Here is a 25,249-nt window from a genome sequence, read left to right on the forward strand (position 1 = left end):
TGGGGACCGTGCCATTACTGGGATGAAGGCCTTGGAGACCTGTTAGCTGAAACCCACGCTTCTCTGCGAAACGAATGTGTGCAGGCTGCAAACTAGTTTCTTGGTCCACCTGTAGGAGGGGATTGCCCCCCTAATTGCATTGTTTAATATTTAAACTATGTATCTTTTCCTTATCTACCGGTCAACTTGGCAGACTCAGCAAATGTAAATGTTATAACTTTGCTCAGAGTCCGAAAGTCATTTCATAGTCTGTGTTTCGAGTATAATGTGGTTCAGTGTCCTGAACCAAGATTATCTCACCAACCTCTCTGAGTGTTACACAGTAGCCAAGGATACTAACTGGCCCTGTGGGCGACACCCATGTAATCTGCAGAGACCATGCAGGTAACCCTCAGGCCATGTTTGTCAGATTAAAGTATAACTGCAACAATTCTGTAAGGGCTAGTTGTTGATTTCCTCTCGGTTTCTTCATACTTTTGCATAAGAGCTACCTGTATCTCTTACATGGAAAGCAAAGGGCTGAGTTGGAGAGAGGGACGGACCTAGGAAAGGCCAGGGGACACATAGAAATGTCTGCTAGTTGAATAGTTCTTTTTTTTTTTTTTTTTTTTTTGTGGTACGCGGGCCTCTCACTGTTGTGGCCTCTCCCATTGCGGAGCATAGGCTCCGGACGCGCAGGCTCAGCGGCCATGGCTCACGGGCCCAGCTGCTCCGCGGCATGTGGGATCTTCCCGGACTGGGGCACGAACCCGCGTCCCCTGCATCGGCAGGCGGATTCTCAACCACTGCGCCACCAGGGAAGCCCTTGAATAGTTCTTTGAGATTTTTGTTCTTTTCATTTTCACAAGAGACCCACAGAGAGGGAATTCCCTGGCGGTCCGGTGGTTAGGACTCCGCGCTTCCACAGGTGAGGGCCCAGGTTTGATCCCTGGTTGGCGAACTAAGATCCCGCAAGCCACGCAGCGAGGCCAAAAAAAAATTTAAAAAAAAAAAAAAGAGAGAGAGACCCACAGAGAAAGAAGGAAAGAAGGAGGGCGTGGGGGAGAGGAGAGAGGGAGGGAAGGATCAAGAAAAGGAGAAACGAAAGAAAAAGAATGAAAGGAAAGGAAGGGAGGAAGAAGAGAAAGAAGAAAGTAAGGAAGAAAGTCTCCCCGTGGATGCCATGCGGTTTTGTGAGGCCACCTCTTGGAGGAGAGTTTAACTCAGGACACAGCTTCCCCTTGCAGCCTCCCTCCACCGTGGCTGTTGGCAGGGGCCGCAGGGACATTACAGACGCCACCAGAGAGGGCTGTGGGGCCAGCCTTCTTGCTTCTCCGGGCCCTCGGCTGAGGCCCGTGTGGGGAATAGCCACGTGGGTTGCCAAGTCAAGCATTTTCATGGCCTGAGTCACACAGACGGAGCTTTAACTCTGTGAACACAAACCAGGCAAATAAAGAACAAAATGCCGATCCCAGGAGGCAAGGGAATGATAATTCAGTGCCACTCTAGGCCCTCAGGGTAAGTCTCTGCACCGTTATTCTGTGGTTCCGTTCTGGGCGGAGTAACGCAAACTCCTAAGGCCTTGTTGAGTATCGGGCCTCCTCACTGTTTTCTTTAAAGCCTGCTTGGAAGCATAAGGGCGCAAACCGGGAAGGAGTTCGGAAAGTCTGCGTTCATCGTTGGGTTTAATTAAAACACACTGAGCCTTGCAGAAGCTTGTGGTTTAGAGTAATGGAAAATTTAGGGAATCAGAAACAGAGACGGATCTGAGGAAGAAAGGTCTGATTTTCTCCTCAAGCCTCTGGATTTCTTGCCTTCCATTTCCTCCCAGACTTGTAGTTGACGCCTTCTTAAACATGTGAATTATTTTTCTAATAAAGGAGTAATCAATTTTATAATCACAAGCATTTGGTATTTACTTATACAGAGGCATTATCCAAATGTTCATACTATTTCATATTCCCTTCTATTAGGTTAGTTAATAAACATATATTTATCATACACCTCCCATGTGCAAAGCAAATGAAGGGTGCAAGGGGTACAATTGTGAGCAAAACTAGACCAGCCTGGCCCCTTTCCTCATGCAGCTTCTTCTTCTTCTTCTTCTTTTTTTTTTTTAAATTTATTTATTTTAGTTGCATTGGGTCTTCATTGCTGCACGCAGGCTTTCTCTAGTTGTGGCAAGCGGGGGCTACTCTTCGTTGTGGTGTGGGGGTTTCTCTTGTTGTGGAGCATGACTTCTAGAGCACAGGCTCAGTAGTTGTGGCACACGGGCTTAGTTACTCCGCGGCATGTGGGATCTTCCTGGACCAGGGCTCGAACCCGTGTCCCCTGCATTGGTAGGCGGATTCTTAACCACTGCGCCACCAGGGAAGCCCGCAAAGTAAGATTTTAAGAACATTATTTTCTGGGCATTCCTTGTCAAAATCAATGCACAAGCAAGCAATCAATTGGTCAAACCAAACAAACTCGATACTGTGTTGGGGGTTAGGGGCTGATATCAGGCAGGTCTATGAGAAGTTTTATCTGTCATCATAGCCCCTCCTCCCCAGAGTAATAAATAATGATACAATACTCCTTGTGTTCAGCTGGCTGTGTCAGTGACCTTAGTCAAGTCATTTGATTTCTTACTTTCCTTATCTGTGAAGTGAGGGTTTGGGCTTAATGATCTTTGAGCACCTTTTTTATTACTATCAACACACTAAGCAGGTACCTGCAGTGGTGGCCAATGCTTTTACACTTTCCTGTCCACGCCGCCCTCCCACATACGACACAAACATTGGCCACCAGGAGATTAAAGGCAGAGAGAAGGAAGAAATAGGATAAGCACAGCAGAAACATGTCAAGTAAATTATGCCTTCAGACTCGAATTCTAATTATTTTCTCTTGTCTTCCTTCTATTAAATCATGTTCTTCTTTCTTCTGTTATGTAGTGATTGAGTTCATCATCTTTAAGTCATGCATTCATTTGTGGAATACTTCAGAGTGTCCAGTATATTCCAGGACAGGGCTGTGTGTTAAGGATGTGGACATGAACAGTTTCACCTCATATGGTTTTCCCTCTACTAAAATCAGTACATTTCACCCAAAATAGTCCGTTGACACCCTTTTCAATTCCAGGCTCCCCCTCCTGAAAGGCTAGTGTGGAAAATATTTTGCAAACATAATGACCAATAAAAAGACTAGTCTTTTTTTCTTTGAGCTATATCTAATTGCTTAAATTTCAAAGCTAAATTTTTGAAAGACAGACCCTACACAATCATCCATTACTCTCGTCCACAATGTGTAAACAAATAAAACTCATAGTTGTGTTGTCATATGTGCCTTTCCTGTCGTCCATAATAATGTTCCCTGGGAAGAAGTAGGACAGGTGGAATTTTTAAAGTTTATTGAATCTCTAGTGACAGAGATGCTTATGCTCATTTTATAACACCTACTGTATACCAGATAATAAGTGTATACTGATTCATTTTCTATTTTGGTAAATAACTTTCAGAGAATGGCAGTATATCTTCAGAGGATGATAGATGAAGGACCTCCCTTTAAAAAGAATATTTCAAACTAATTTTCCCCTAATTATATTGGAAGGTTTTTAATGACAAAGTTCATGAAAGGGTCATTGGATTTCAAAAGTTCTCCTTGCTCTGTCGATATGACTTAAACGTTTTAAACTAAGAGTGTATCTGGATTTATGAACTTCCACCTACGTCTTGAATTTAAGGGGGAAAAGAAAGGTGTTTGGATTTATCTTCACGACCAGACGCGCAGGCTCAGCAGCCATGGCTCATGGGCCCAGCCGCTCCACGGCATGTGGAATCTTCCTGGACTGGGGCATGAACCCGTGTCCCCTGCATCAGCAGGCGGATTCTCAACCACTGCGCCACCAAGGAAGCCCTTCATGACCCATTTTATATTCAGGGGAGAACTCTGTCGTGAGGTTGCTTTCCTCAACTATTGTTCATCTCACATAATTTGCACAGATTTTTAATTTATTTAAAAATTTCAATTAAAAAACTTTTTTTTGGCCGAGCCACGTGGCATGTAGGACCTTAGTTCCCCAACCAGGGATCTAAACTGTGCCCCCTGCAGTGGAAGCGCGGCGCCCTAACCACTGGACCGCTAGGGAATTCCCATGAACAGATTTGTTTAAATTATTTTATTCAAGTAGAGTTGATTGACCATGTTGCATTATGAGCAGATTTTTAATTAAGGTTTACAGGTGAGTCACCATAAAAATGATGCCGACTCTTCTCCCCGCACCGGTGAAGCCATCGAAGGACCCTGCCCTTGTTTTGTGTGAAGAGGGCGTGGATGATGTTGGAAGGTCCCCTCCCCTAACCCCACGTCTCAGAGGGGCATTGCCTGCTGTTGCTCCTCCTCAGTCTTCAAAGATCCTTCTGGACTTCCCCATCACCAAGACACTCATCTATCATGATGACTAAATTAAAGCAACTTGAAGAATTGTTTTTACTTTATTGTCTGCATAAACTTAAACAAGTTCTCCCAAGAACTTGCAGGGAGAGTTTAAGAGTGGGTAAACCATACATGGGACAGTGAGAGGGGTGGAAGTGTCCTGTAGCATTTTCCCCAGAAGGTCGGCAAAAATGTGAACCAGTAATTACTTCAGAAGACAAACTGCTGTGTCTGTGAGGAAGGAAGGGTGCAACATTCAGCCTCCCTGAGCCTCGCGACACCGGGCGGGCGGCACGCGGGCCCACGAGCTCGTGGCACGCACTATTACACAGACTCCCTGTTTCTGATTTCAGGCCTTTCAGAAAATTTCCCGTCAAATGGAAATCCTGACTGGTCTTTTGTGGTGCACGCTTACTACATGGTAGAGAGCTAATTGCATATCATTGAGGAAGCTTTTCCCAAAGGGACTAAAACTGGGCTACTGGAGAAAGTATAAAAACACACGTGCAGGAGACAGGTTAGCGCTCAGGCCCGGTTACACTGGATGACTGTGAACGCTTCACACTCCACAGAGGAACTCGGGAGCCCCAGCGCTCAGCCCTGTGCAGGGCAACTTTCAAAAGCTGCAGCAGGCCAATTTCTTTCTGCCTTGAAGAATCACCTCCTTCAAAACCCTTGGGAGTTCTCAAACTTCCATATCTAGATGATGAATTACATACAACACCAGTTCTCCTTTTGGAAAATTTGATATTTAAACACTAATGATGTTAATATTTTTTAAAAATGTGTGCATGTCACAGGCAGGGAACGTGTCAAACACCACCCACACGACTCTTCACAACAACCTCACGAAGTGGGAATAGCCCCCACTTTACCCATGAGGAAAATGAGGCCAGAGGAAGAGGAAGTAATTAACCCAAAGCCAAACAGCTAAGAAACAGCGGAAGCAGGACTGCCATCAGCTCCACTTGACTCCAGAGCTCATGATCTCAGTGAGTTTATGCTGTATTGCCTCAGTATAAGTGATACAAACAGCTGCTCTAGTTAATGATTGACTTATGCAAGTGAGGACAGCTTACGCATATTTATTCTGATGAGCGTTTATGGTACCATATCCAAGTGCGTCTGCATTTCCTTAGCAAGGATGGGAGCAGAGAAGCTAAGTGCAGATGGTTTGCTTGTCCTCTTATTATCTGGAATATCCTCTACTCCGAATATCTAATTTTCTTGTCCCTGTCTTTTCATGACCACTGAATCAATAGCCACGTTTGTCCCTGTCCTTTAAATAGTGTATGTGTTTGGGGCTTCCCTGGTGGCGCAGTGGTTGAGAGTCCGCCTGCCGATGCAGGGGACGCGGGTTCGTGCCCCGGTCCGGGAAGATCCCACATGCCACGGAGCGGCTGGGCCCGTGAGCCAGGGCCGCTGAGTCTGCGCGTCCGGAGCCTGTGCTCCGCAACGGGAGAGGCCACAATGGTGAGAGGCCAGCGTACCGAAAAAAAAAAAAAAAAAAAAAAGGATAATAGTGTATGTGTTTGGGGGTAATCAGAAAACAAAGCTACATAAATAAAACACAATCTGGTGGAGCTTGTATTGCAGAATCAAGCTTGGAAATGTGACATAATTTCCAGTTTCCCCATTTATTGAGGCTCTGATGTAAGGGGATTTTTTTTTTTTTTTTTTTTTTACTTTATTTATTTTTGGCTGCGTTGGGTCTCCGTTGCTGCGCACGGGCTTTCTCTAGTTGCGGCGAGCGGGGGCCACTCTTTCGTTGCGGTGCTCGGGCTTCTCACTGCGGTGGCTTCTCTTGTTGTGGAGCACGGGCTCTAGGTGCACGGGCTCCAGTAGCTGTGGCACGCGGGTTCACTAGTTGTGGCGCACAGGCTTAGTTGTTCCGCGGCATGTGGGATCTTCCCGGACCAGGGCTCGAACCTGTGTCCTCTGCATTGGCAGGCAGATTCCCAACCACAGCACCACCAGAGAAGCCCTAAGGGGATGATTTACAAAGTCCTTTCTAGTGACAACTCAGACACACCTTCAGATAGAGACATGCCACGTGGGCATCAAGCAGAGGCTTAGCTGTCTGAAAGCCACCAGCCTGACGGAGAAGGAATGCCTCCGAACCCCCAGGCTGGGCTTGTTCCCCCGGCCCCCAGAATGGTCTGGAACAGGATCAGCCTCACATCCATCATACTCTGGACTGGAACTTCCTGTAAGGCAGGAGCCATGCCGTTACCTTCCCAAGGCCTTGCACTGTGCCCGGAGCAGCTGATGGACGAAGGCGTAGCTAAATGAGTGGGGCTGCTTGAGCAGATGTAAGATGCAGTGGCCTCTGGCTCTCAATATCACCCTATTTTTGTGAAGATGTTCCCATAGAAGAAGGTTTCAGTTTGTATGTTGGAAACTCATGGGCCAGACTTTCAAACAGTGAAAGAATTCAATAAAAGGATTGGAAGTTAAGAAGATTTCCAAGAAAGATTTCTCTGCACAAATAAACTGACAGTGTTGCTTGAATAAGAGTCTTCCTCGTGTTTCCCCCATTACCAAGTTCTAGGTACTTTAAGCTGACCCTGAGTCTATAGCCCTTGCTCTAGAATTTAGAGCCTCAAACAAAAGCCATGCTGAGGTATATGCCAAAGTAAGTAAACCACTGTGCCTAAATATAAATATAAATGCCTGAATGTAAATATCAAAGTTTATTAGGACAACTTGTAGCAGCTTCAACAAAGGGTGTATGACAGTAAACATATGGTAATGACATTGAAACCTTTTTTTTTTTTTTTTCGGTACGCGGGCCTCTCACTGATGTGGCCTCTCCCGTTGCGGAGCACAGGCTCCGGACGCGCAGGCGCAGCGGCCATGGCTCACGGGCCCAGCCGCTCCGCGGCACGTGGGATCCTCCCGGACTGGGGCGTGAACCCGCGTCCCCCCCATCGGCAGGCGGACTCTCAACCACTGTGCCACCAGGGAAGCCCGAAACCATTTTTTGTTTAGAAATAAAATAACTATTTTCTATAGATGATAACACACCCCATAATCATTTATCAAAGTAGTTTTTCCCATGTTGCTTTTCTTTCAGACAGGTAAGTGGTGTGATGGATCTTCACACATTGGACACTATCTTGTGATACGCATTCAGGAAAACACCGTGGTCCGTGGGGTATTTTCACAGCATCAACAGCACTGTGCCTACCAGGGGCCCTGGTGGTCTTTTCCAGATCTTGCCCACAGTGCCTGGAGGGGTCAGGCGGAGGCGTGTCCATGTGGGGGCCTCCTAGAGCCAGCTCCAACTTTTAGATTTCATCCCATTGATATCTAGATCCGAGATCTTTCCTCTCCAGGGAGGAATTCTGGAAGTGTCTGCTCTCAGCCTGGCTCTATCATGTCATTACAGAAGAAGATTCAATCTGACTTTCAAAATATTGTAACGTGGAGGTGAAATTTCCCCACCCAACTTAACTACTGGTGGAATCTCCTGCAGCCAGAAACGATCATGACCCTTTGCTCGTTCTCTTCCCCTGGCACTTACCACAGTCTGTCTGGTAAGATAGATATTTGTGTGCACGTCTTATTCCATCTTCGACTCCTTTAACTATCTATCAGTTCTTTATGTACCTGTTTTCCTTAGACCCTGCTTCGGAGGTCAGGAGACTTGCATTTGAATGCTGGCTTTATTATTTCTACTGCCATGAAAACTTGGACAAGCGATTTTCTCTCCCTTAGCTTTAGTTGCCTCTTGTGCAAAGTAGGGAGAAGGACGTTTCTTCCTCTGTTGAGTTGCTTTGCAGATTAGATAGCATATGTGAAATGCTTCTGCTGTTGCCTGCCACGTTGTAACAACCAATAGCTATCATCTGTCATTCGTCATGATATTCTGGAGTGGAACAAAGACTTGGTCCGGAAGCTTTGCTCATCAGGGAGGAACTCTGAGGCTCTGCGCTCAGCCCATCTCTGCCGGGGCTGCTGGTGCCTGAAATCCTCCTCCCAGCACCGCACCTGCTTTGGGACCGCTGCCCTGCAGCAGTGTCTCCCCGCCCTGCCACTTTTCCTTGTCAGGGAGTCGGTGCATCGGGTTTGTGTCATGAAACCTGGAGTCACTTGAGTAGGACAAGTTCTTTTTTTAAAACTTTTATTTATTTATTTATTTATTTTGGCCATGCTCCGCTCGGCATGGCGTGTAGGATCTTAGTTCCCCGACCAGGGATTGAACCTGTGCCCCCTGCAGTGGAAGCTTGGAGCCTTAAGCACTGGACCGCCAGGGAAGTCCCTATTTATTTGTCTGTTTGTCTGTTTATTTAATTGAAGTATAGTTGATTTACAATATTCTGTTAGTTGTAGGTATCCAGCAAAGTGATTTGGTTATACGTATACATCTATTCATTCTTTTTTAGATTCTTTTCTCATATAGGTTATATTGCAGAATATTAAGTAGAGTTCCCTGTGCTATACAGTAGGTCCTTGTTGGTTCTCTATTTTATATATAGTAGTGTGTGTATGTTAATCCCAAGCCCCTAATTAATCCCTCCCCCCCATTTCCCCTTTGATAACCATAGTTTGTTTTCAAAATCTGTGAGTCTGTTTCTGTTTTGCAAATAAGTTCATTTATATCATTTTTTAGTTAGATTCCACATATAAGTGATATCATATATGATATTTGTCTTTGTCTGATTTACTTCACTTAGTGTGATAATCTCTAGGTCCATCCATGTTGTTGTAAATGGTATTATTTCATTCTTTTTTATAGCTGAGTAATATTTCATTGTGTGTGTGTGTATATATACATATATATATATATATACCACATCTTCTTTATCCATTCATCTGTTGATGGACACTTAGGTTACTTCCATGGAGTGTGACAAGTTCTTATATTAAAAATATTCACCCAACCTAAGGCTGTTCCTGTGCTCCCTTCCTCACCCCTCCAGAGGTCAGGAAGGAAAAATGGGTTGTTATCCATCCGACAGCTAATAATTCTAGGGAGTGACTGCACAAGATACCACCCCAAGGACGGTAGCATTTAAAAAGTAGTGTGAGGTGGACTTCCCTGGTGGCGCAGTGGTTAAGAATCCACCTGCCAATGCAGGGGACACGGGTTCGAGCCCTGGTCCGGGGAAGATCCCACATGCTGCGGAGCAACTAAGCCCATGTGCCACAACTACTGAGCCTGCACTCTAGAGCCCGGGAGCCACAACTACTGAGCCACATGCCACAAATACTGAAGCCCGCATGCCTAGAGCCCGTGCTCCACGGCAAGAGAAGCCAACGCAATGAGAAGCCCGCGCACCGCAACAAAGAGTGGCCCCTGCTCGCAGCAACTAGAGAAAGCCCGCACGCAGCAATGAAGACCCAATGCAGCCAAAAATAAATAAATAAAATTGAAATTTTTAAAAAAAGAATCTGCCTGCCAATGCAGGGGATACGGGTTCAAGCCCTGGTCTGGGAAGATCCCACCTGCCGCAGAGCAATTAAGCCCATGCGCCACAAGTACTGAGCCTGCGCTCTAGAGCCTGCGAGCCACAACTGTTGAGCCCGTGCGCCTAGAGCCCGTGCTCCGCAACAAAAGAAGCCACTTCAATGAGAAGCCCGTGCACTGCAACAAAGAGTAGCCCCCGCTTGCCGCAACTAGAGAAAGCCCGTGCACGGCAATGAAGACCCAACGCAGCCCAAAATAAAAAGATAAATAAATAAATTTATATTAAAAAAAATGTAGTGTGAGGTGCACTCTGCCTTTCAGGATGCTACAGTCCCTATGGCCAAAATGGGATACAGTATTAAAAGGCAGCTGACAATGCCAGGAGGGTTCTAAGTGACAAAGGAAAGTAAGGTTATGAGACGAGAAAGATCTAGGTGTCTGGAGGAGTCGGGTCTGGGAGTGATGATCTTTGGCCTTGAGCAAGACCCTGAATAAAAATGTGCTGTCTTTGTATTCTCCAAACTGAAAAACAAAAACAAAAAACACTGCGACGGCAAGACTGTTTTTCACAGAAGAATAATTCCTTTGTTGATTGACTCTAGGAGGAATTAAAGAACATTCATACCTAATTAAAACAAGTAAAGTCTGGAGGTGAGCTCAAGAAGGTGGGGTGATTTATGAATCCCACCTCAAGACCTTCAACTTGAAGGTGATCAACTTGAGCAGGACTTGCCTGAAGGCAACTATTACCTGGTCTAATTATTAGACCGAAAAAGCAATATGAGTCTTTTAAAAATTATTATTTATTTATTTATTTTTGGCTACATTGGGTCTTTGTTGCTGCGCACGGCTTCCTCTAGTTGCGGTGAGCGCGGGCTCTAGGCATGCGGGCTTTAGTGGCTGTGGCTCACGGGCTCTAGAGCGCAGGCTCAGTAGTTGTGATGCACGGGCTTAGTTGCTCTGCGGCACGTGGGATCTTCCCGGACCAGGGCTCGAACCCGTGTCCCCTGCATTGGCAGGCGGATTCTTAACCACTGTGCCGCCAGGGAAGCCCCACAATTTCAGTCTTAATGATGCTTATATCCTATTTTACACAAAGACGAGATGTACTAAGAGCGATAGCTCTAAATTTCAGTGTTGAGTCTATGTGAGAAATGTGTGTTTAAACAATATTTTTATTACAGTTTCATAAATACAGAAAATGCACTGGACATAAGTTACAGTTTTGTGGATTTACTCAAATAAACACACCCGTGTAACCACAATCCAGTTCAAGAAATAGAACATTCCCAGAACTCCTCCCTTCTCCCTGCCCCTCACAGGCACCAAAGGTAACCACTCTCTTGACTCCTACATGGTAAATTAGTTTCACCTATTTTTGAACTTTATATAATTGGAACCACCTAGTACCTATTAATTTATGTCTGCCTTCTTTCTCTCAACATCACGTTTGTAAGATTCATACATGAGTTGATTAATTTACTGTGCTGTACAGTATTCCGTAATATAAATATACCACACTTGATTTATCCATTCTCTTGTTTAGGGACATTTGAATTGTTTCTCATTTGGTCTATTTCATACAAGTAATGATGCTACATTCTTATACCCACATTGTGTACACTCTAAGTGCATTTCTGTTAGGTGTATAGACTGGGGGAAAATTGCTGGGTCATTGCAGCTATTGTTTTTGTGGTTATTGTCAAAAAGTTTTTCCAAAGTGTTTGTATGAATTTACACTCCCACCGGAAATTTATGAGACTCACGCATGTCCTTGCTGACACTTGATATTATCGTCTTTTAAATTTTAGCCATTTGGAGGGTACGTAACGGGGTCTCTTTGTGGCCTTATGCCTGAGGTAGAGCATCTTTTCAAGTGTTTATTAGCTATTTGAATATCTTCTATTGTATAGTAAATGTCCAATCTTTTGCCTATTTTTTAATTGCAATGACTTTTTAATATAAATTTATTTATTCATTTATTTATTTTTGGCTACATTGGGTCTTCGTTCCTGCCTGCGGGCTTTCTCTAGTTGCGGTGAGCAGGGGCTACTCTTTGTTGTGGCGCGTGGGCTTCTCATTGCAGTGGCTTCTCTTGTTGTGGCTTGCGGGCTCTAGAGCGCAGGCTCAGTAGTTGTGGTGCACGGGCTTAGTTGCTCCGCGGCATGTGGGATCTTCCCAGACCAGGAATCGAACCCGTGTTCCCTACATTGGCAGGCGGATTTTTAACCACTGCGCCACCAGGGAAGTCCGACTTTTTAAAAAAATTTAATTGATTCATCAACGTTTATATATATTCTGGATACCAGACCTTTATGAGATCCATTATCACAGATACCTTCTCTCTGGCTGTCTTGGCAGCTTAGTGATTGGAAAATGCCTCAAGGGGAAAAGGAATCCAAACATTGTACTCCTCTCTCCAAAATTCCCTTTTCTCAGGGATTTTGATCTAAGACTTCAGTGTCTGGGCAGCTCTTTGATGACTCCCAAGCATGTGAGTGTGTGCTCATCTGGATTTCCTGCTAACTGTTTGCATCAGAAGGGTTGGTCTAATATAAGCTGTTCCTTTATCTCCAGAAGCAAAACGTCAAGAATGAGACTGTTGGTTTAAAAAAAATAAAAAAAGTTTGGGGGGACCTCCCTGGCAGTCCAGTGGTTAAGACTTCACGCTTCCACTGCAGGGGGCATGGGTTTGATCCCTGGTAGGGAAGTAAGACCCCACATGCTGCAGGGCGTGGCCAAGAAATTTAAAAAAAAATGAGACTGTTGGGTTGGGGCATTTCCAAGGAAAACTGTAGAATAAAGAAGCATGTCTGATATCCTAAGGGCCATCTGCACACACAGAGCAGAGAAACAGCTTTCCTGGGCGGGGGCTGAGGTGGTGTGGAGCTGGGATAAAGGCAGGATGAGAAATGCTGTGTGGGGTTCTGTCCTCTGACCATTGGGCCTTGTCCCTGGGGATGGGCATAAAATAAACCAGAGAAGAGCTGGGGGATCCCCAAGCGTGTCCCTCCTGTTTAGCCCACAGAAACTTTGGGAAGCCCCAATCTAGTGGAGCAGTGAACTGAAAAAGAAAAATAAAAAGCTAGACTGATAACCAGAGGACAGCTCTCAAGTCCTGTGTGCCCAAGGGCCCCAAGTGTGGTGGAAGGGGACTTCCAAAACCTGTCTATTCCTCAAAGCAAAGCACAGAGCTGGGCTGAAAATAGCCCGGCAGACAGGGGGAGGCCTCCCAGTTGAGAGAAGGAGGACACAGTCTGTGGAGTCCTACTGATGGAAGTCCATGGTGGGATGGGTGATGGCAGTGTTTGCTACAGAGACCAAGGTCAATGCCCAGGTCTAGGCAAGACAGACTTGGGGAGGACAGGGGCAAGTCTGCCAAGAGCATCCCTCACCCAGGCCAGCTTGGCCCTGCTTCTCGAGAGCACCTGGCCTGACCCAGACCCAGCCTCCTCCTGGAACTTACTTCCATCTAGAGAGAAGAAGAAAAGAGATCAGGAACTGAGGAAAACCCAGATTAACAAACTAAATATCATAAAGATATTAGATTTTTAAGCCGGAAGGGACTGAATTTCTTTGGGGGTGAGATTTCTTTTTCCACAACTGTTCTGGATTGAATCATGTCTCCTGAAAAGGTATGTTGAAGGCCTGGTACTTGTAAATGTGACCTTATTGGAAAGATGGTCTTTGCAGAGGTAATCAAGCTGAGATGAGGTCATTAGGGTAGGCCCTAATCCAATATGACTGGTGTCCCTTTGAGAAGAGGGCTACCCTGGTGGCGCAGTGGTTAAGAATCCTCCTGCCAATGCAGGGGACACGGGTTCGAGCCCTGGTCCGGGAAGATCCCACATGCCATGGAGCAACTAAGCCCGTGTGCCACAACTACTGAGTCTGCGCTCTAGAGCCCGCGAGCCACAAGCCTGTGAGCCACAACTACTGAACCCACGTGCCACAACTACTGAAGTCCACGCACCTAGAGCCTGTGCTCTGCAATAAGAGAAGCCACCACAACGAGAAGCCCGTGCACCGCAACAAATAGTCCCCGCTTGTCACAACTAGAGAAAGCCCATGCACAGCAACGAAGACCCAACACAGCCAAAAATAAATAAATAAATTTAAAAAAAAAAAAAAAAGAAGAGAAGAGGGAATCCCCTGGTGGTCCAGTTGTTAGCACTGTGTGCTCTCATTGCCAAGGGCCCAGGTTCAATCCCTGATCCAGGAACTGAGGTCCCAAAAGCTGTGTTGTGCGGCCAAAAAAAAAGAGAAAAGAAAAGAAAACCGAAAAACAAACAAAAAACCCCAAATCATTTAAAAAAAAAGAAGAAAACAAAGAGAGACAGAGACCCAATGGGAGGTGCCATGTGACGACAGAGGCAGAGATGGGAGAGATGTTTCTACAAGTCCAGGAACTCCGAGGATTACAGGCAACCACCAGAAGCTACGAGACAGGCATGGAACAGATTTTCCCCTCGAGCCTCCGCAGAGACCATGGTCCTGCAGACACTCTGATTTCAGACTTCTGGCCTCCAGGACCTTGAGACAATAAGTTTCTGTTGTTTAAAGCCACCCAGTTTGTGGACATTTTTTAGGGCAGCCTTAGCAAACAAGTACAACTACAAACTGGAAACGGGGACTGATGAACTAAGTTGAGACCAGTTATGGAAAAGGAAAGACAATTAAATTTCTGTACCTGTTCCCACATTTTTTTTTTTTCTCTTTTCGGTATGCGGGCCTTTCACTGCCGTGGCCTCTCCCACTGCGGAGCACAGGCTCCGGACGCGCAGGCTCAGCGGCCATGGCTCACGGGCCCAGCCGCTCCGCGACACGTGGGATCCTCCCGGACCGGGGCACAAACCCGTGTCCCCTGCATCGGCAGGCGGACTCTCAACCACAGCACTGCCAGGGAAGCCCCTGTCCCCACATTTTATATTAACTCAGGCATTGAGCTCATATTATATTCCTTATAAAGGTAACCTTTCATGTCACCTTTGCATCTGGGTGACCCTGATCTGCTTCTCTCCATGTAGCAATTCCCTGAGTTTATATGCTTTCCTGGTTCTTGTTTCATTAAGCTAGCCTGAACTGGCTCAAGTCAGAATTCACACCAACTGAGGAAATAGATACAGTTTACAACCAAGTATACTTTGCGCTAAAACAAACAAACAAACGAACAAAAGCAACAAACAGGTCAAGGTCTCACAGGAAGGGAATTAGTGACAGTTACAGTGTTTTCTCATACAGACGCGTACCGTCAGGGTCAATCTGTTGGGGTGACTGGAGGGTTCCGGGGAGGCCTCCTCGGTCAGATTGCTTGTACACGTGTCTGAGATCCATCATGTGGCATCATTCCTTTGCTTCTTGAAGGTGTCATCCGGTTTACCATTAAAGCACAAATATCTCCCAAGAAAGTTCAGTTCACAGCTTAAGCTCCTAGCAACAGCTGACAGATGTTTGCTGTGTGATTTCTGTCCTGGGCCTAGGGGAGAGGTGAGGAAGGAACAAGGAAGGCCGTGGCCAGCTTCCCAGTGTGGCAGAGTGCGAGGTCATCATAATCACCAACAGACAATATTCGACGGGCATCCATGTCGTTATGATGACAATTAACTTAGAAAGCATGAACTATATTTTCAAAATAGAAAGGAGTTCATTAATAAAGCAGAGTCCTGTCTTCCCCCTATGATCGGTGGTGAGGCCCATCTACTCTGGGTCAGCTGACCACTAGCTCTGTGACCATGGCAGCCTGCTTATCCTTTTTTTTTTTTTTTTTGCGGTACGCGGGCCTCTCACTGTTGTGGCCCCTCCCGTTGAGGAGCACAGGCTCCGGACGCGCAGGCTCAGCGGCCGTGGCTCACGGGCCCAGCCGCTCCGCGGCACGTGGGATCCTCCCGGACCGGGGCACGAACCCGTGTCCCCTGCATCGGCAGGCGGACCCTCAACCACTGCGCCACCAGGGGAGCCCTGCTTATCCTTTTTAAACCCCAAGTTATGGCTCATCTGTGAAATGGCTGATAGTGTTACCTACCTCATTAGGTGGTTACAAGACGCAAGTGAAATAAATTATCTAAAGCCCTGATGCTATTGCTTGGCGCAGATTGAGCGCTCAAGAAATGGTAGCATATCATCCACCTGTGACTTTTCTCCCGTCGGGTTAGTGCGTGGTGGGGTTTCTTCATGCAGTGCTGGTTTTGTGCCAACATCATCTGTGTTGTTCCACAGAGTGTCCAGGGCTGTATTAATATGAATTCAGACATCAGTGCATCAAAGAGCAGTCAAGACCCCCAACGGTGGGCAGCACCCGCACTGTGCCGCTTATTGTGTATTTTTCCTGTTTGCAAATATGCTGAAGTAAAAGAAAGCGTCAGGATAAGAGAAATCTCGCAGCTGTTTTTAGCTTGTAAAACACTTAGTGCTTACTGTGTGCTTTACAAACTCATTTAATCCCCATACGATTCCGTCAGGTAAAACCTATTATCATCCTCATTTTACACAGGAGGCGACGGCCACGCGGAGGGTTAAGTCATTTCCTGGGGTCGCAAGGCTAGTGTAAGAAGGGGACGCTTCTCCTCCCATTGCGTCTCTATCCACTTTCCTTGAAAATGTGTGCCAGTCAGAGCTTTATGGGCGTTTTCAGTGTGACCACATCTGGGATGATGGAGGGTGATCTGGGCAAAAAAAAGGAAGTGGATTGAATTTTTAGGAAAGAGGAGCCTCTGTGGACCAGGTACCATCTTCTGGCAGGCAGAGGGTGAGGGCAAGAGTTGGCCTCCCTGAGGACTTCTGACGGCCTTCTTTATCTCCACCCTCAGGGGAGAAGCCGAGTAGCCTGAGACAGTGAGGTGGTTATTGGTCTCCAGCTCCCGGATGATGACGGAGGAGAGGAGAAAGGAGATTTTTCAGAACCCAGTTATGTTAGACATATTAGCAGAGGAATCTAACGGGACAGAAGAAAAAAAAAGAGGAGATTCTTGCCCCCGAGGGCAAAGCATTTATTTGCCACATCACTGAACTGGGCTTTGCAAAAGGTGTGTGCACAGCAAGAGCTGAACACAGCTCGGCTGAGGAAACAGATATCCCCCTGTGGAGCGAGGGCCCGTGCTGCCTGGGACGTTCCAAGACCCCGGCCAGTTACCAGGACGCCTCCGCCCGGCCCTCCCCAACCGAGCTGCACTGTCCCATTGGAGAGGGGGCGGTGGTGAGGGAACAAGAGGCCTAATGCTTGGGAAGCATAGAGCTGGTTCCACCCAGACGGCTCCTGGAAGATGCTCAGACAGATGGCATTTCTGCCGGGTCCTGAAGCGTGAGAGCATTGCTGGGGGCTGGCTGCAACTGTCTGGGCAGCGCTGCTGGGTGTGGTGGTGGACAGGAAGAGAGGATTGGAGGTAACAGGGTGAAAACTGGAGACCAAATGGTTGTGGGAGTGAAGGTCAGGAGAGGTCAAAGGCGGCTCCCAGCAGCTTGGGAAATAGGGATGCTACCGACTGAGGCAGGAGGCAGGATAGAGGACGAGGACGTCTGGGGAGACACCACAATGGCGAGGTGGGTGGATAAAGGCCACACCTCCAGGACCGGGAGTCAGGGTAGCGTGGAATCATTCTCTGGATTTTTTTTTTTTTTGGTGGGGGAGTAGGGGTGTTGCCCCACTAGTACTTTTTTTTTTTTTTTTAATGGAATTGTGTTGGATAGGAAATGAAATAGGGACAAAATGTAACTTTCTTTGGGGGTAGCAGGCAGGGAAGGGGCTGAGAGTGGTGGGCCGTGAGGCTGTGAAGCACTTGGGTGACTCTTAGACTTATTGCTTGTTCCTTGGCTTCTTTTCCCAGGAGCTGGTAGACGGAAGCGCTAACAGCAGGTCTCCACCACCGCCCGTCAATCACCCCTCTGTTCAGCTTGCCCCTGGGATGATGCTGGGGACACACCAAAGTACCTCTAGCCCTTCCTCAGGATGGCTTGTTCCTCATGACTTCACCATGAGAAAAGAAGATGGATTTCTCAACCACTTCCTCCTGCAGGAGGTAAACCTGGAGTGCCTTCGGGTTTCTGTGCGAGCAGGTAGTGACGGGAGCGCTGCTGGTTAATGAGAGTCATGGAGGGTGGCTGCCTTTCTCAGTTGGATTTCAGGTCCAGGTAGGACTCTGCACAAATTGATAATATCCTCTTGCTGTAGGAAATTGTATCAATACTTGAACAAAGAAATTGTCAAAAGCGTGTGACAAATTGGGTCCCTCTATTTCAAAGGATCCAAAATTGCTTTATAAATTCTCTTATGGCCCCGCGGGCTAAGAGCATATATGAGCAGATGAAAAAGGCAATCTGTGAGGCCAGAGGTAAAAAGCAAAGCAGCTCCCTGCACCCAGCTTCTGCTTGTCTCCTATTCTCCGGGCTGCTTGTTTAAAACTAGCTGTCTGTTTTTATTAGCGAATTCCACAAGGGAAAGTATGCTTGCTGGGACTCTCATTACAATGACATGGAATAATAATAAAATATGTAAACAGAGTTCCCCATCCCTTCTTGGGAGAAGGGGATGGAAGGTGGAGGTGAGGAAGAACGCAGATTATTCCAGAGGCATAAAGAGTAGACAACAACTATGTCTCTTTTTTTTTCTTTCTCTTCCTTTAAAAAATGGTAAAATAGAAATATTTTCAAAACTCTTGACACAATAGCAGGGAAGAATTGTGGGCGGGAAGATTTCATTCATCCTGTAACTCTGGGGAACCACTACAGATGTTGATGATAGTTTTAAAATCTAGAAGAGAACATTTCAAAGCCAAAGTGATTTAAAAATCTTTTTAATGGAAACTTGCTCTTTACAGTGTAAAGATACAAACCTAACCTCTTATAGAAAGGTTATATATAGTCCTATCGAAAACTGTATCAGTTTAAAAGCCTGGAGTGTGGATTTGAAAGCTTGTGGCTTATTCAAAGCTTCTAATGAGAAAGTGAGGGTGAAAAAGCAAACAGTAGCCACGAAGTCAAGGTATTATTACTCTAACTTAAGACAATAAAGATTTATTAATTTATGTATCTATTAATTCAATAAGTATTTCTATAATGTGCAAGATACAGAGTTTAATAAGGAGACTTTTTTCTGCATGACACGATTTCCCCATTCTATCACCAAAGTTTGTAAATTTCTTTTTAAAAATGCAATAGAATGAAGCTGTTAAAAGAATGGAGTAAGTCTGTAGGTACTGACATGCAAATATGTTTATTTCATATATATGTAAGTTTGTGATGTGTAGGATGTATTTGATGAATATTTACTATAATTGTTATAGGATCTCCTAAGACTTTCTTTTCCTTTCTTTTGAGATGTACTGGACCAAGGAGAAATTGGCAGGCATGTAAATCTGAGCCCAAGGTCAGGTTTTAGCTCATTTAATACTCCAGCTTTGAAACTGAAACCCACAAATTACATATCGCCACCAAATTACAACTTTTAGAGGACGTACATAACACTTAATGTGATTTATTCTCACTACACACTGGTATGCCTAAACGGATGTCATAGCTCTACTTACAAGGAGAAAGCTGCTATTTCTAATATCCTGGCGGAAGTCCATTCTCTAGGTCGTTTAAGTTCAAAACTCACTTCCCTTGTGAAGATCTTGTCCATACATCAGATGGCTCCACGCCAACAACCGTCAGCTTCAGATGTGGTTTAAATTATTTTTGTCCACGAGCAGCAGTTGACCTGTTTTTCCTCCTTTCCGACCCACTTAGAACTGTCACATGCAAATCCCAAACCCCAATACTTTCAATAATAATATCCAGCGGCAGTTCTATAACAGAGAGTTAGGAAGACTGTGATGTTGAGGGGTGAGGGGAAATGACCCAACAGAGTGAAGAGGGCTAGGAGGAAGTACAAGGCATTCAGCGAGAGTCCAACGGGAGAACCTGCAACAAAGTCCAAGAACAAGTTTAATGGCACAGGGAATTGAAAAAGTGGAACTCAGGGCCATAAAGGGAAACTTGAGAGAAAAGGCTTGCTCATATTGTGTACATTTTGCATTTCATGGAAAGTTTATGGGTTCAGCAAACACATTTCCTAGGCTGCGGGCTCCAGTGAAAAGATAGGCTGGCTATGTAACCAGCTGGCAAAAGCAAGAATTGACTGGACATCTTGAAGGTGTTATAAGCGTTATAATTGGTACTTTATTTTGATTCAGAAAATATTAACTTTTACATTTTCAGATATGTTTATCAGACTTAGTTTATTTATAAATTATGAAAAATGAAACAAAATAACATGAGTTTTATCAACTTAGAACAATCAATGTCACAGGCATTTTTTTTTTTTTTTTTCAAAGGATATGCCTTTTGAGAGTGAAGCCCAAGGTTAAAAGTCTTTCACTGGGTGTTGGAGGGTGTCTGCATACGGGTTACACAGGAGCCAGACCAGCGTGTTGGTAACTTGGGCTGATCCACTCAAAGCTCACTCACAAATGTGAGTAGCACACTTCCCAGGGAGCACTGAGGGCCTCTGTTTTCTCTTGGGAGATGTGGGAAGATGCTTTCCAGCTCAGGGATGGAGTAGAGACAGGATCAGCCCTGGCCCAGAGAGAGTCTCTGTGGGATTAAGTGAGATTTTTAGACCCGGAATCTTGAGCAATCTTCTAAACAGACATAGACCTTTTATCATGGGGTAGTAATCCTAGGAGGCGACCTTTTGTTTTTCATTTTTCTTTCAAGAATATATCAGTTATAGCCTCTAGTAACTTGTCAGCAGAAAGGAAAAATGGGTCAAAGGAATCCGAGAGAAAGAAAGATCCATCACCCCTGTGAGCAGATGTACCGCCTCGCCTCCCACTACACACATCCTACACACGTGCAAATGGTTTGCAGGCAGTGCAGGGTGCATCCAGACTGTTGGGTTCAACGCAGCTTTTTGGGATTGTAATCAGGCCCACCGCCTTCTTTCTTTCAGGAGTTTGAAAAGTGACGTGAAGTAGATCGCGCAAGCTCCTGAAACAGCCGCTAAAAGAACCGTTTGTATTCCGCCAATGATCTTCAGAAAGGAGAGATGCAGCCTCCCTTGAAAAGGCTATCCTCTGACTTCTCCAAAGTTAGCCTGACCCCCTGGCAGAGATGCCTGCCCACGCTGGGGAGATGCTGGGCTGGGGTCAGCGTGGTCTTTGTCTGTTTACTGGGTCCTGGGGCACCGGGAGGGAGGCTGCATGGAGCCTGTTAGTTTGGGGCGTGAAGTAATAGAAAAGCACTTAGTGGAAGTACCCGTCGCTGGGCTCCTCCTTCTCGCCCCCAGACAAGCTGTGAAAGTGAATTTGAGCTCCGTGGAGATAGGTATTGAACGCAGTCATTCTGGACTGGTATTCCACTGTGTATGTGTAAGAGAACAACCCCCCCCCCCACAACTTCCAAAACAAACAAAAAACTCCCCAAAACTAGAAAGGTGTTTTAAGAAAACTCTTTCTGACATAGTACAGAGGCAGGATGGCTTGTTTTTTGAAGTGTCCTACTACCAGAAAGTCCAATGAAATACTGCCCAGTACTGGAAAGATTTTGGAAATGAATTTCAATTCTGCTAACATTGCTAGATACCCTCTAGGTGCCAGAAAATGTACGAAGTTACTGGGGATAAAAAGATGAATTGGTCTGATCCCTTACTTCAAGGAATTTAGATGTGAGGAATTTAAGTATGAAGAGTCTGCCCGAGAATATGACAGAATGGTTGTTTCTAGGGAGTGGGGTTACAGCTAATAGTTAACTTTTTGGTAAATACTGGGACACTGTAGCTAAAGAGTTTTGGTGGCTATGAAGGGCGTGGATGGTGAGGGCACTGGGGCCGCCTCTTTTAAGAACAGGCTGTTCTGGTCTTTGCCAGGGGTGGAGATTTGAGTTTATCTCTGACAGTAGGTTTGCTTTAATTGGGCCTTTGGTTATTCTACAGGCAAGCGATCCTGCTGCATAATGAAGATGACCCAGCATAACTTCCTGATGGTCCCTTCCCCCCTCAACTTTCTTTGCTGATCCGACCCCATCTCGCGAGAGTTCTGTCTCTTTCCCAGTCTTTCCCGCAGGCATCTCAGCCAGGCCCTGGGTTAGACTGGATGACTCCGGGCCGGTTATTTCTCTGTCTTCATCTCCAGGTTCAAACTCTGTTCTGAACACTAGTCTTGTATATTCTCTGCATACCCTTCCCATATATACCCTCTAGTCTCTTCTCCAGCCCCCCGCCCCCCCCCCACCCCCCAGCTACACTGGTGCTTAAAACCTTTCAGAAGGTTCTTATTGTTCAAAGGATAAGATCCAAAATTCTTAACATGCCAACAAAAGCATGCGTGACTGGCTCTTCTTTGGCCTCATCTCTGGCTGCTCTGTCCTTTCTCCCTTCCTTTCCAATGGGCCCAGCTCTGTCGTACCTCAGAGCTTCAAATTCACCATTCCCTTTACTTGGAATGATCGATCCAACTCAAATCATCCTTCAGAGCTCAGCTGGGCCTCCTTCTAATCCCTTAGAGCTAGGTTAACTCTCATTATATGCTCTGCATCTTTAGCAGAGACACAAACAGAATTATTTGTAAAATGATTTGTTTACTATCTGTCTCCCTCAGATTGTAACGATGACACAGCTTATATCCCTACCGCCGGGTACAGTGCCAGGTGCTGAGTAAAGGCTCCGTAAATGGATTACTAACTGAACGAGTTTCGGTATTGGGGGCTAATTTCACTTCCTAATCAAGCGAATGTTCATCTTGACTGCAGACAGAGCTTCATCTCTGCAGGTTATTTCGGCCCCAGGGGTAGAGGCTGCTTTAAAAATCTTTGTATCTGCTGTTGCTATTTTCTTTTGCATTCTCTTTACTTCTAACCAGTCAATCCCTCATTGCTCCAAATCCTGTCATAGTTAATAATTCTTTCTATTAAACTTTTACTGCTTAATTGCTGTGTGGTTTCTCTCTTCTGATTGGATCCAGACTGATACACATGGGATGGGGGCTCAGACTCTGACTACTTATCTATCAAGGGAAGGTGTCCCTTGAAGACTGGGGGAATTGGAGACATTTGGATTATATGTCCCAAGTTTGTGTAATGAACATGTTACTTGTATAATCAGAAAAAACAAAAACATAACATTGTGAAACAGCATGAAAAACATGATACAAAAAGCAAGGGTGAGAAACGTATAAAGATCTTAGGGTGGTCGCTCTGTGCTAAGGGGAAAAAGCTCCTTAGAGGAGGTGATGCTTGAAATGGGAACTGGAGGGTGAGAGGAGCCGGAGGCATTCCCCGAGGCACGGCCGCGTGTGCCCCAGTGGAGACAGGACCAGGGAGAGCCTATGTCGTGGAGAGGGGTCGGTGTGGACAGAGCCTGTGGCAGTAGAAAGTGGAGAGCCAGGTCTGTCTGAACGCAGCAAAGGCTTGGGGCTTCATTTAAAAATTGTAGGGGTGTGTGGGAAAGTTGATTCCATGTGTCTCGTAGACTGGGGAATCGCCAGCTGTGGGAATCTTCCTGGAAGCTCTCCAACCATCTCCAGCTTTCTGGGAGTTTAACTGAGGAAGGGCCCTGGCTGTTGCGCTCTGAAATTCACCTCTGGGTTGGTGCCCAAGGCCACACTTCTCGTCTGGCTGCTCCCAGCTAAGGACTGGTAGAGACACGGATGCTCAGGCAGGTGGGTACCAAGGAGAACTGGGCCCCCTACGATGGGTAACTTCGGGTGTAGGACTCACCCGTGATCTTCCTGAGGCTGCCGGGCGGTTGGTTGGGATGTTGCTTCTCTCTCTCCTTCACTGGGATCAGCCTCGCGGCGCGAAGCCTGGCTCTCCGGAATCCCCTGGCGTTTAATCCCACAGCCATTTCCCCTAAGAAAATTCTTGCGTGTCTAGTCCTGCCCTGGCGCCTGCTCCTTGCGGGACCCACACTAGTACACGGACTCTCCCCCTTCCCGCTCCTCTCTACGGTAGAGCCTTTGTAAAGGCAGGGACAGCAGTGTGGGAACACAGCCTTCATTCCCGCTTTTCCCGAGCGCCCCCCCGCCCCCCATCATCCGGGCCCTCTGGATTCCCCAGGTTTCTCTAATAAACCCTGCAGCTTCCACCTGGGAAGTCCGAATCCTCCTGGACCCTCCGGCTCCTCCATCTTTCCCTTCTCAGGAAGCTTAGGAGGCGAGCAGTCTCTCCTGCCTGCACGAGGCTTCAGATTCCGCCTGCTTCTGTCCTTAGTGGTACCCGAGTCAGCGTCTTGCCACCCTCGGCTCTTTGGGGAAGGCACTGGACCTTACGCACCGCATCCGCGATGGCAGGCAGAGCGCCGAGCTCACGGTAGGCGCTTACTCGAAGCCCGTGGAGTTCTCGGCGTTGGTTAGTCGGGAAGTCCTAGAAAGAGAGCGCAGGAGGCCACGGCGGGGGACGCGGGCGGGAGCGCGGGCCGCCCCGGGAGCCGGGTGCGGGGCCCGGGGCCCGGCGCGGTGGGCGCGGCGGGGGATGGGCGCGGGGCCGGCGGGGCGGGGGACTTCTGGTGGGGGGATGGGAGGATGGGGATGGCGGGGGTGGGCTGGGCTGGGCTGGGCTGGGTTGGGCGGCGGGGGCGGGGAGGAGGCGGGCCCAGCGGCCGGGGAGGAAGGTGCGGCCGCTCTCGCCGCCACAGGCGCTGCGCGCGAGGCGAGGGGTGGCGGCGGCGGCCGGAGGCTCAGCGCCCGCGGGGGACGGCGTGACCCTGGCAACTTCTCCAAGTCGGCCGGCGCCGCCCCGCGTGCCCCCGGGACCCCGCGGGAAGGGCCGTGTCGCCGGCCCGGGCCCGGGCGGGTGCCGGGCGCTCCACCCAGGTAAGGGGGGAGGCGGGGGCCGAGGCCGGACCCCGGCTCGGGGCGGGCGGCCCACCTCCTCGGCTTTGTTCGCCGCGCCCTCCGGCGCCTGCCCCGGGCGCCGAGCCGAGGGTTGCGGCTGCGGTCGCCGAGCCGGCACAAGCCGGCGCTCGGTGGCAGCTCCCCGGCGCGTCCCGGAGCCCCGCGCCGCCTGGCCGGGTGGAGGAAACGCTTTCCAGATCACCGGCCCTCGCGGTGCCCCTGGGCCCGCCCGACCCCCGCGTTCGGGCTTCCGCGCCCCGAGCCCGGTCTCGTGGGTGCGGTGGCCCAGCGCCCTGGAAGGTCCTGGGGGGGCGGATCTCCTGCGCCCGCGGCTCAGGTCGCCGAGCCCAGGGGCTCCCCAAGCCCGGGGCCACCGGGCGGGAGGGGCTGCAGTCCCGCCGCTGTCCCCGCCCGGCTCTGCTCCGAGGGGCCCAGGTGCCAAGTTTCTGGGAAAGCCGACACGTCGTGTCGCAAACGGATCATATTTACCAAAAACAGTTTAGAAAGAAAAGAGGCCATTCTTCCAACAATTGACGGCCGGCAGCCGCGGTAGAGGTACGGGGGTGGGGGTACGATTGCACGGCGTCGTTTCTCTTTAAGAAACTGTGAAACTTAACATGATGAGCTTCCATGCGTCTTCATA

The 25,249-nt window shown here is 47.7% G+C and overlaps 1 protein-coding gene across 4 annotated transcripts in view; it reads left to right on the top strand.

The window, feature by feature from the left end:
* Positions 1–25,249, top strand: part of TIAM2 (TIAM Rac1 associated GEF 2) — a 262,812-nt gene that overhangs the window by 7,885 nt on the left and 229,678 nt on the right. For 3 of the 4 annotated variants that reach the window (XM_067011041.1, XM_067011042.1, XM_067011040.1), the window contains exon 1: positions 24,443–24,585. The exons of the other annotated variant lie outside the window; for it this stretch is intronic. The gene's annotated coding sequence lies outside the window, so the exon portion shown is untranslated. Of the gene's footprint in view, positions 1–24,442; positions 24,586–25,249 lie in introns of those variants that run through there. 4 annotated transcript variants of the gene reach the window in all.

Source organism: Kogia breviceps, chromosome 13 (assembly GCF_026419965.1).
Source record: "Kogia breviceps isolate mKogBre1 chromosome 13, mKogBre1 haplotype 1, whole genome shotgun sequence".
NCBI classification, from domain to species: Eukaryota; Metazoa; Chordata; class Mammalia; order Artiodactyla; family Physeteridae; genus Kogia; species Kogia breviceps.